This window comes from Daphnia pulicaria, unplaced genomic scaffold (assembly GCF_021234035.1).
Source record: "Daphnia pulicaria isolate SC F1-1A unplaced genomic scaffold, SC_F0-13Bv2 h1tg000112l, whole genome shotgun sequence".
NCBI lineage: Eukaryota > Metazoa > Arthropoda > Branchiopoda > Diplostraca > Daphniidae > Daphnia > Daphnia pulicaria.
The window spans coordinates 17501-25000 of record NW_025804815.1 but is presented as its reverse complement, the minus strand read 5'-3'; the positions used below and the strand labels follow the sequence as shown (position 1 = coordinate 25000).

General features: G+C 48.7%; 3 non-coding genes across 3 annotated transcripts in view; all 3 read right to left on the bottom strand.

Moving 5' to 3' along the window:
* The window catches only part of LOC124319055, a 4578-nt gene extending 4168 nt beyond the window's left edge, over window positions 1-410 (bottom strand). Inside the window, exon 1 of the ribosomal RNA XR_006912751.1 lies at window positions 1-410. This exon is cut by the window's left edge and continues 4168 nt beyond it. This is a non-coding gene — a ribosomal RNA (large subunit ribosomal RNA).
* A 641-nt stretch (window positions 411-1051) lies between these two features.
* Window positions 1052-1204, bottom strand: LOC124319052. Its single transcript, XR_006912747.1, has one exon. It is a non-coding gene; the product is annotated as a 5.8S ribosomal RNA (ribosomal RNA).
* Window positions 1205-2135: 931 nt separating this feature from the next.
* LOC124319054 lies at window positions 2136-4446 on the bottom strand. The gene has a single exon (XR_006912749.1). It is a non-coding gene; the product is annotated as a small subunit ribosomal RNA (ribosomal RNA).
* Between the last annotated feature and the right edge of the window lie 3054 nt (window positions 4447-7500).

Here is a 7500-nt window from a genome sequence, read left to right as displayed (position 1 = left end):
CTCTCTTCAAAGTTCTTTTCAACTTTCCCTCGCGGTACTTGTTCGCTATCGGTCTCGTGGCGATATTTAGCCTTAGAAGGAGTTTACCTCCCGCTTAGGGCTGCACGCTCAAGCAACCCGACTCTTGGGAAGGGATCCGATGCACGGTCTCGGCTCGTCTTATCTACGGGCCTGACACCCTCTGTGGGTTGCTCGCCCCGTTCATGGAGACTTGGACGATAGATACCGGACAGACGCGCACGATCCTCCCGAACACCACATTCCTCGGCACCCGCTCAACCGGGCGCGAGGTTCGGTGCTGGGCTCATCCCTGTTCGCTCGCCGCTACTAAGGGAATCCTTGTTAGTTTCTTTTCCTCCGCTTACTGATATGCTTAAGTTCAGCGGGTAGTCTCATCTAAACTGAGGTCAGAATGAATTGTTTGTTTTCAAAAGGAGACAACACTTTATCTAGCTCGGCAGACTTTGGCGTTTTAAAGCCGGGAAAGATTGAATAATTGCCGGTTCAAATTTTTTTTTTTCGAAATAAAGCGAGTCTCTCGTTATTCGCAAAAATTAATTTACGAAAAGTGACAGGGCGTCCTGCGGCTTTTTGTATTGAAACAACGCGTCGTGCGCGAACCAAGCTTGCATAACGAGCGGTTAGAGTGAGTGATAATTCGCGGTGGTCGACACTTCGACACGCCCGGCGCACACACACAACTAAACTCGCGTTGAAGCGGTATATCGCGCACACGCAGCCGACACCTTGTTCGAGAAGATGTGTTTATTTCTAAAATTTTTTTTTGAGTTGGCTCAAAAATTTCCCATCTGTTTTGCCATCGAAAAAGGTTTCTTTTGAATAGAGAGGAAAAAAACAAAACAGGGCGAACCTTCTTTTATTTTTCCCCCTTTTTTGTATTTGAGGCATCGCGGACACTTAAGTCGCGCGGCACCCAGACGTTAGAGATTCGGGAGCTTTTATGCGGTCAGGCCGGGTGAAAAATAAATCTCGCCGCGACCCAACATGCAAAACCAAGACTGAAAAAATCTCTGTTCGTTCATCATTCGACCGACCCTCAGTCAGATGTGGCCCGAGCGAGAAGCTGGGCCGCCATTTACGTTCAAGATTTCGATGCTCCATGTGTTCTGCAGTTCGCATGGATTAGCGCACTTTGCTGCGCTCTTCATCGATCCACGAGCCTAGTGATCCACCGTTCAGGGTCGTATATAAAACGACATATTCGTTTTCTTCTCTCTTTTTCTCCAACCCGCCCAAGCAAATGAATGCGAGGGCGGAGAAAGAAAGCCAGAAAGAAAATGTTCCGATAAACACTCGTACTAGAATTTGGGTTTAGTGTGTTATTGTGATTTTGAATTCTTCCTACTTCATCGAGAGGGCGAAGGGCAAGCTTAAAAAACATTCGGTTTTCAACGGCATAGTGTCGGGCTTTGGAGTGTTAGTCTATACGACGCACACGCACGCAACCACGAGTATCTACGCCCGAAAAGAACGTCCAGAGTAAAGTCTCACACTTTCGTCCCCCACCGAGAATCAAAAAATCCCGAAGACGAAGAGAGAAACAAAAAAAAACAATTTCGATTGGGCGTATCCGCTTTAAACCACCGCGCATCAGAGCGCCTGATACCCGTTCAAAATCTTGATGTTTTTTTTTTTTTCCGACTCTCCATCCACCGAGTTTTTATTTTTCAAAGTGTTTGATTTAGGGACTAAGACTTTATAAAATCTCCTTTATTGTTCCTTCGGTACTCGCGGCCCAGGCGGGCTATCGTATTCTTCACTCTACTAACGTCAACACTGTGAGCGCCGCTAAAGGTCGAATGAATCTATAGAGACATTCACCATCGAAGCAGGAAGAATTTGCTCACGGCCATAGACCAAATCGAAAGACTTTGTGTTTTTTTTTGAGCCGAGAGGAAAGAAAAATCAATTTGAAAAGGCGAATCCGCTTTAAACCACCGCGCATCAGAGCGCCTGATACCCGTTCAAAATAAATGATTTTCTTCCGTCAACCCACACATAGTTCATACGATGTCTTACGCCGAAAGACTTTTGATGGGGTTTTTTTGTTTTGCAACTTTTAGTTGTTTCGTGCTCAACCAAAGCCATATGCGCAAAACATTTGTCTTGTTCGTTTATGATCCTTCCGCAGGTTCACCTACGGAAACCTTGTTACGACTTTTACTTCCTCTAAAGGATCAAGTTCGACCATCTTTCAGTCTCGCCGTTGGTAGGCACCGCACGGGCAGAGATTGCTCCCCCACTCGACGGCACCCCCGACAAGCCCGTCCGAAGGCCTCACTAAATCATTCAATCGGTAGTAGCGACGGGCGGTGTGTACAAAGGGCAGGGACGTAATCGACGCGGGCTAGTGACCCGCGCCTACTAGGGATTCCTGGTTCATGGGGATCATTGCAGTCCCCAATCCCAACCACGAAGGAGGTTCAGCGGTTACCCGGTCCTTTCGGACAGGGAGAGTGAAACACGCTGATTCCTTCAGTGTAGCGCGCGTGCGGCCCAGGACATCTAAGGGCATCACAGACCTGTTATTGCTCACTGTCACGCGGCTGGACGCCGCTTGTCCCTCTAAGAAGACTGCGTGACGGACGCGAGAGCAGAAGGTATCGCCGGGGATGACGACGACCGAATAACAATAGAGCCAGCCCCCGCGAGACATTCCCGACAAAGCCCCGCCATACCTCATCCGCCAGGCAACCAACCCGTGAAGGCCGTACACCCGACGAACAGAGCACAACGAAACCAAGCCGAGAGATTGCCTCACTAAAGGAACCAGTCCCACCGAGACCCGAATCGCCGCCACCTGATCCCGACGCCTCCGTACTCCCTTCGGTTTCAATTGATAAAACCCGTCACCTATTTAGCAGGCTAGAGTCTCGTTCGTTATCGGAATTAACCAGACAAATCGCTCCACCAACTAAGAACGGCCATGCACCACCACCCACCGAATCAAGAAAGAGCTCTCAATCTGTCAATCCTTCCAGTGTCCGGGCCTGGTGAGGTTTCCCGTGTTGAGTCAAATTAAGCCGCAGGCTCCACTCCTGGTGGTGCCCTTCCGTCAATTCCTTTAAGTTTCAGCTTTGCAACCATACTTCCCCCGGAACCCAAAGACTTTGGTTTCCCGGAAGCTGCCCGTCGAGTCATTGGAGTAACTCCGACGGATTGCTGGTTGGCATCGTTTATGGTTAGAACTAGGGCGGTATCTGATCGCCTTCGAACCTCTAACTTTCGTTCTTGATCAAGGAAAACATTCTTGGCAAATGCCTTCGCTGTTGTTCGTCTTGCGGCGGTCCAAGAATTTCACCTCTGTCGCCGCAGTACGAATGCCCCCGTCCGTCTCTATTGACCATTACCTCGGGTCCAAAAGTAAAAGACCAGCAAAATCGGACCGAGGTCCTATTCCATCATTCCATGCTGCGATATTCAGGCGTTGGGATACACCTGCTTTGAGCACTCTAATTTGTTCAAAGTAAACGTTGCCGGCCGCCCGAGACACCCGGTGAAGGGCACCCCGAACGATTGACTGGGTGGAGCGAATCGAGTCAACTACGACCAAAATTTAAAAAAGAACCCGAAAGAACTTTCCAACTCTGGCCGCAGATACAACAACGACGCACCGACCACCACTCCGGCGATGTTGTCCGACCGTGAAGAGAGTCGGGCTTTGACACCCGGGCTCCCAGAGCGTGAAACGCAACACCCTTGATTCAGAGCGGCGCCGCCCGGCCGAAGACAGACATCCGACTACGAGCTTTTTAACCGCAACAACTTTAATATACGCTATTGGAGCTGGAGTTACCGCGGCTGCTGGCACCAGACTTGCCCTCCAATGGTTCCTCGTTAAAGGATTTAAAGTGTACTATTTAAAGTGTACTCATTCCAATCACGGGGCCTCGGAAGAGTCCCGTATCGTTATTTTTCGTCACTACCTCCCCGTGCCGGGAGTGGGTAATTTGCGCGCCTGCTGCCTTCCTTGGATGTGGTAGCCGTTTCTCAGGCTCCCTCTCCGGAATCGAACCCCGATTCCCCGTTACCCGTTGCAACCATGGTAGGCGCGTAACCTACCATCGACAGTTGATAAGGCAGACATTTGAAAGATACGTCGCCGGCGCGAAGGCCGTGCGATCGGCGTGAAGTTATCCAGAGTCACCAAAATTGGTACGGTGCGCGAGCCCGAAAGCCCGGCCCCGACTGGTTTTGATCTAATAAAAGCACCTCTTCTGCGAGCCCGAAAGCCCGCAGTCGAGGCTCGAGTGCATGTATTAGCTCTAGAATTACCACAGTTATCCAAGTAGGATGGAGTGGATCTAAGGAACCATAACTGATTTATTGAGCCATTCGCGGTTTCGCCGTCTAGCGGCTTGTACTTAGACATGCATGGCTTAATCTTTGAGACAAGCATATGCTACTGGCAGGATCAACCAGGTATTTCGTGTATGTTTGTTTGATATGCATCCGGCGAGTTGCGGGTTTTTATTTCGCCCACGCATCACCAAACACACACCAAATCAACACGTTTTTCGTTTTTTTTCTTTTTCTTCGGAAACTAAAATTTTTGATCGCAACGCCTGGCGTGTCACAGCGAGTCCCAGTGAAGAGAAACACCGATCCGATCCGTTTGTTGGATTTTTTTCATTTCAATTTCCAAAGTCAAAGACCATTCAACGGTCTATGAGCCCAAAGTGAATCGGATTCATTCGACCGGTCTTGATATATTCATCAACTTTTTTTCCCGTATTACGGTTTTCGACGGTCATATGTGGCGTGCTGTATGCTCATAAGTCAAGCCTGCTTTACTAAGCTGACAAGCATACATCTTTTAAATTTTTGTGGGCTCAGAGTTTTATTTTTATTTTTCCACCGCCGAGGCACACTCTCGCATCACCCCGCACGACACACACACACACACACACCTCACCGCTCAACGGTCACACGAGGCAGAATTTTCCGCAAAGACTTTCGAAGAGAAAGAGAAAACTCGGAACAACCGCGGTCAGAGGCCAGCATAGAGGCATCGTATAGAAAGTCATGGGCGGAAAAAAACAAATCATTTCAAGTCGAGACAAGCAACCAGACTACCCCTATAAAAGTGCGCAATTCTTTAAGAGTTCACCGAAGAATGACCGAGATCAAGTATGCACGAAACGAACATATTCCAAGGGCAGCTGAATAAGCGATTCTGCGCCGAAGCGCGAGAAAAGCAAGCGGTACACCGATGGGGATCGTTTTTTTTATCGTGTTAGATTCGTTGTTGTCAAGCAAGGATTCTCAAAATGTTTTTTGCATTGCACCCAAGTTTCGTACTGATTACTTGTCGCAGACCGGTGACTGTCAAAAAAAAATTTTTTACGTTTTTTCTTGAGAGGTCACTGCCTACACACAACTCCGGGCGGGCCGTACACTCACAGCCGTTTGAATTCTCCCTTCGTGTGTCATGGCCATAACTGAGCGTACATCTTACCGGGCGCCGAGTTGATCTGGCTTGTTCGATGAACGTTCGGGATACGTACAATCGATATAGCTCCAACCGTAACTCGTTTGTAATTACGCCGGCCATACTCAGCGGGCGCTCAGCTCAGCTCTCGATATCTTCCGTCGAAGGGAAGTTCGTAGTAAAAGAGAGTCAGAGTCGACGCCACATTTTGCGGTCCTCGCATCTCATCCGATTTTTGAATTTTATAGATTTGCCATCACTTCCACCCAATTCTCTCGTATATTTCAATCTCTTGACTTTGTCCGACCGGGCCGTCTTCGCCCCCCTTCAACTCCGTCCATCTCCACTTCTGTGTTCCACACAACGAGCTTCCGTCAAACGGCAAAATGTGAAATATGCGCACGCCGCACGAAATAATTTGAAAGCGTTCTGTTTGGTGGCTTTTTTATTTTTTATCTCTCGGCTCACACACACACACACACATTTCCGCCTGAACGGTAATTTTTTTTTGATACGGTGTCAAAAAGTGAAAAGACGCGCACCATTTTCTTTTCTCTTCCGTATCGTCGCTGACGGTAAACGCTGATGGTTATGATGCCGTAAGTTTGGAAGAAAGAATCTTTCCCGTCTTGTCTTGTTACGGTAAAATAACAAAGAACAAGCGTCCGATTTCTCTCACAGACGGCCACAGACAAACCACACGTGCCGAAGAAACGAAACGTCCGAAACCAAAAAAATGTTTGACGCGCGCACCTCTTCTGAACTTTTCGACCAAGAGTCGTTGGATCGAGTGACGAGCTTCTCAGCTGTCGCACCAATCGGTGAAGCGGGCGTTTGAATTCCCGTCCACATCGCGGTTCGGATATATTTTTACATATACCGACCATCGGAAATTTCGAAAACGGTTTTACCGAAGGAATGATATTTCACACACCGACAGCTCATCGAGTTCGTCTCCGTTCAACGGTTTTTTTTTTTTAAGACTTTTTGATCGCATGGGGCTAAACTGGTTAGAGCAAAGCCGCGATCCAAGCAGTGAAAAAAAAACAAAGACAGTGCAAGCGCGATCGAACGGAATCGAAACTAAAATCATGTGAAGTGGCGGGCGGAAAGGAGCTCAGCTACGGTGGAAATGAAACTACAACTAACGCCGAACCGGACAACTTCCCATTCTGCGTCTTCGTTTCATTTCCCAAAGCTCCCCGTCGATACCAAAGTTTTTGCGTCGAAGCTACTAAAGAAATTTCGCGCTTTCCTTTTCGCCTCTTTCGCCTTCCCTTCGATATCTATCCAACCACCGGCTTCGACTTTATTTCTTTCACCCGTCTATTCGCCCGATAGTCGACGGTCGGCCATTCTTTGGTATCGGCCAGGCGGACTAACAAGAAGTAAGACTCGTTTGAAAAATTTGGACCGGGCTTTACAATCGCTGCTTGTCGTAATGTCGCAAATTTGAAAAAAATTTTCAATTCGAGAAACCAAACTATTCGACACTTCGAAAATTTTTGGGACTCTGAAAATTTTTCCGAGTTTAGGAATCGAGACCTCTTCTATACTAAGGAAAACCACTAATGTTCCGCCGCATAATGTCTCCGTTTTCCGGCTCATTTTTAGCGATTGGACGGGGACATTGCCCCATCCAACCGCCAGCCGACTTTCAGGAACCGTCGTTTTCAAAGTTGGGACTTAGAAAATTTTCGACGAGTGGGAATTTTTTACGGTCGCAAGTCATCACGACACGCCCGACCAACCCATTTGAGAGCCGCCACGCCTCGACGGTGTGACGGCTTTTTTTCGAATCGACGGGTCTCGCTCACTCCTCTCTCGCGCCGACCAGAGGCCGGGCGAGAGAGTCGTTGCCAAACACCGTCGTCGGAAATGGGAGAATTTGAGTGGGAATTTTTTACGGTCGCGAGTCATCACGACACGCCCGACCAACCCACTTGAGAGCCGCCACGCCTCGACGGTGTGACGGCTTCTCTTTTCGAATCGACGGGTCTCGCTCACTCCTCTCTCGCGCCGACCAGTGGCCGGGCGAGAGAGTCGTT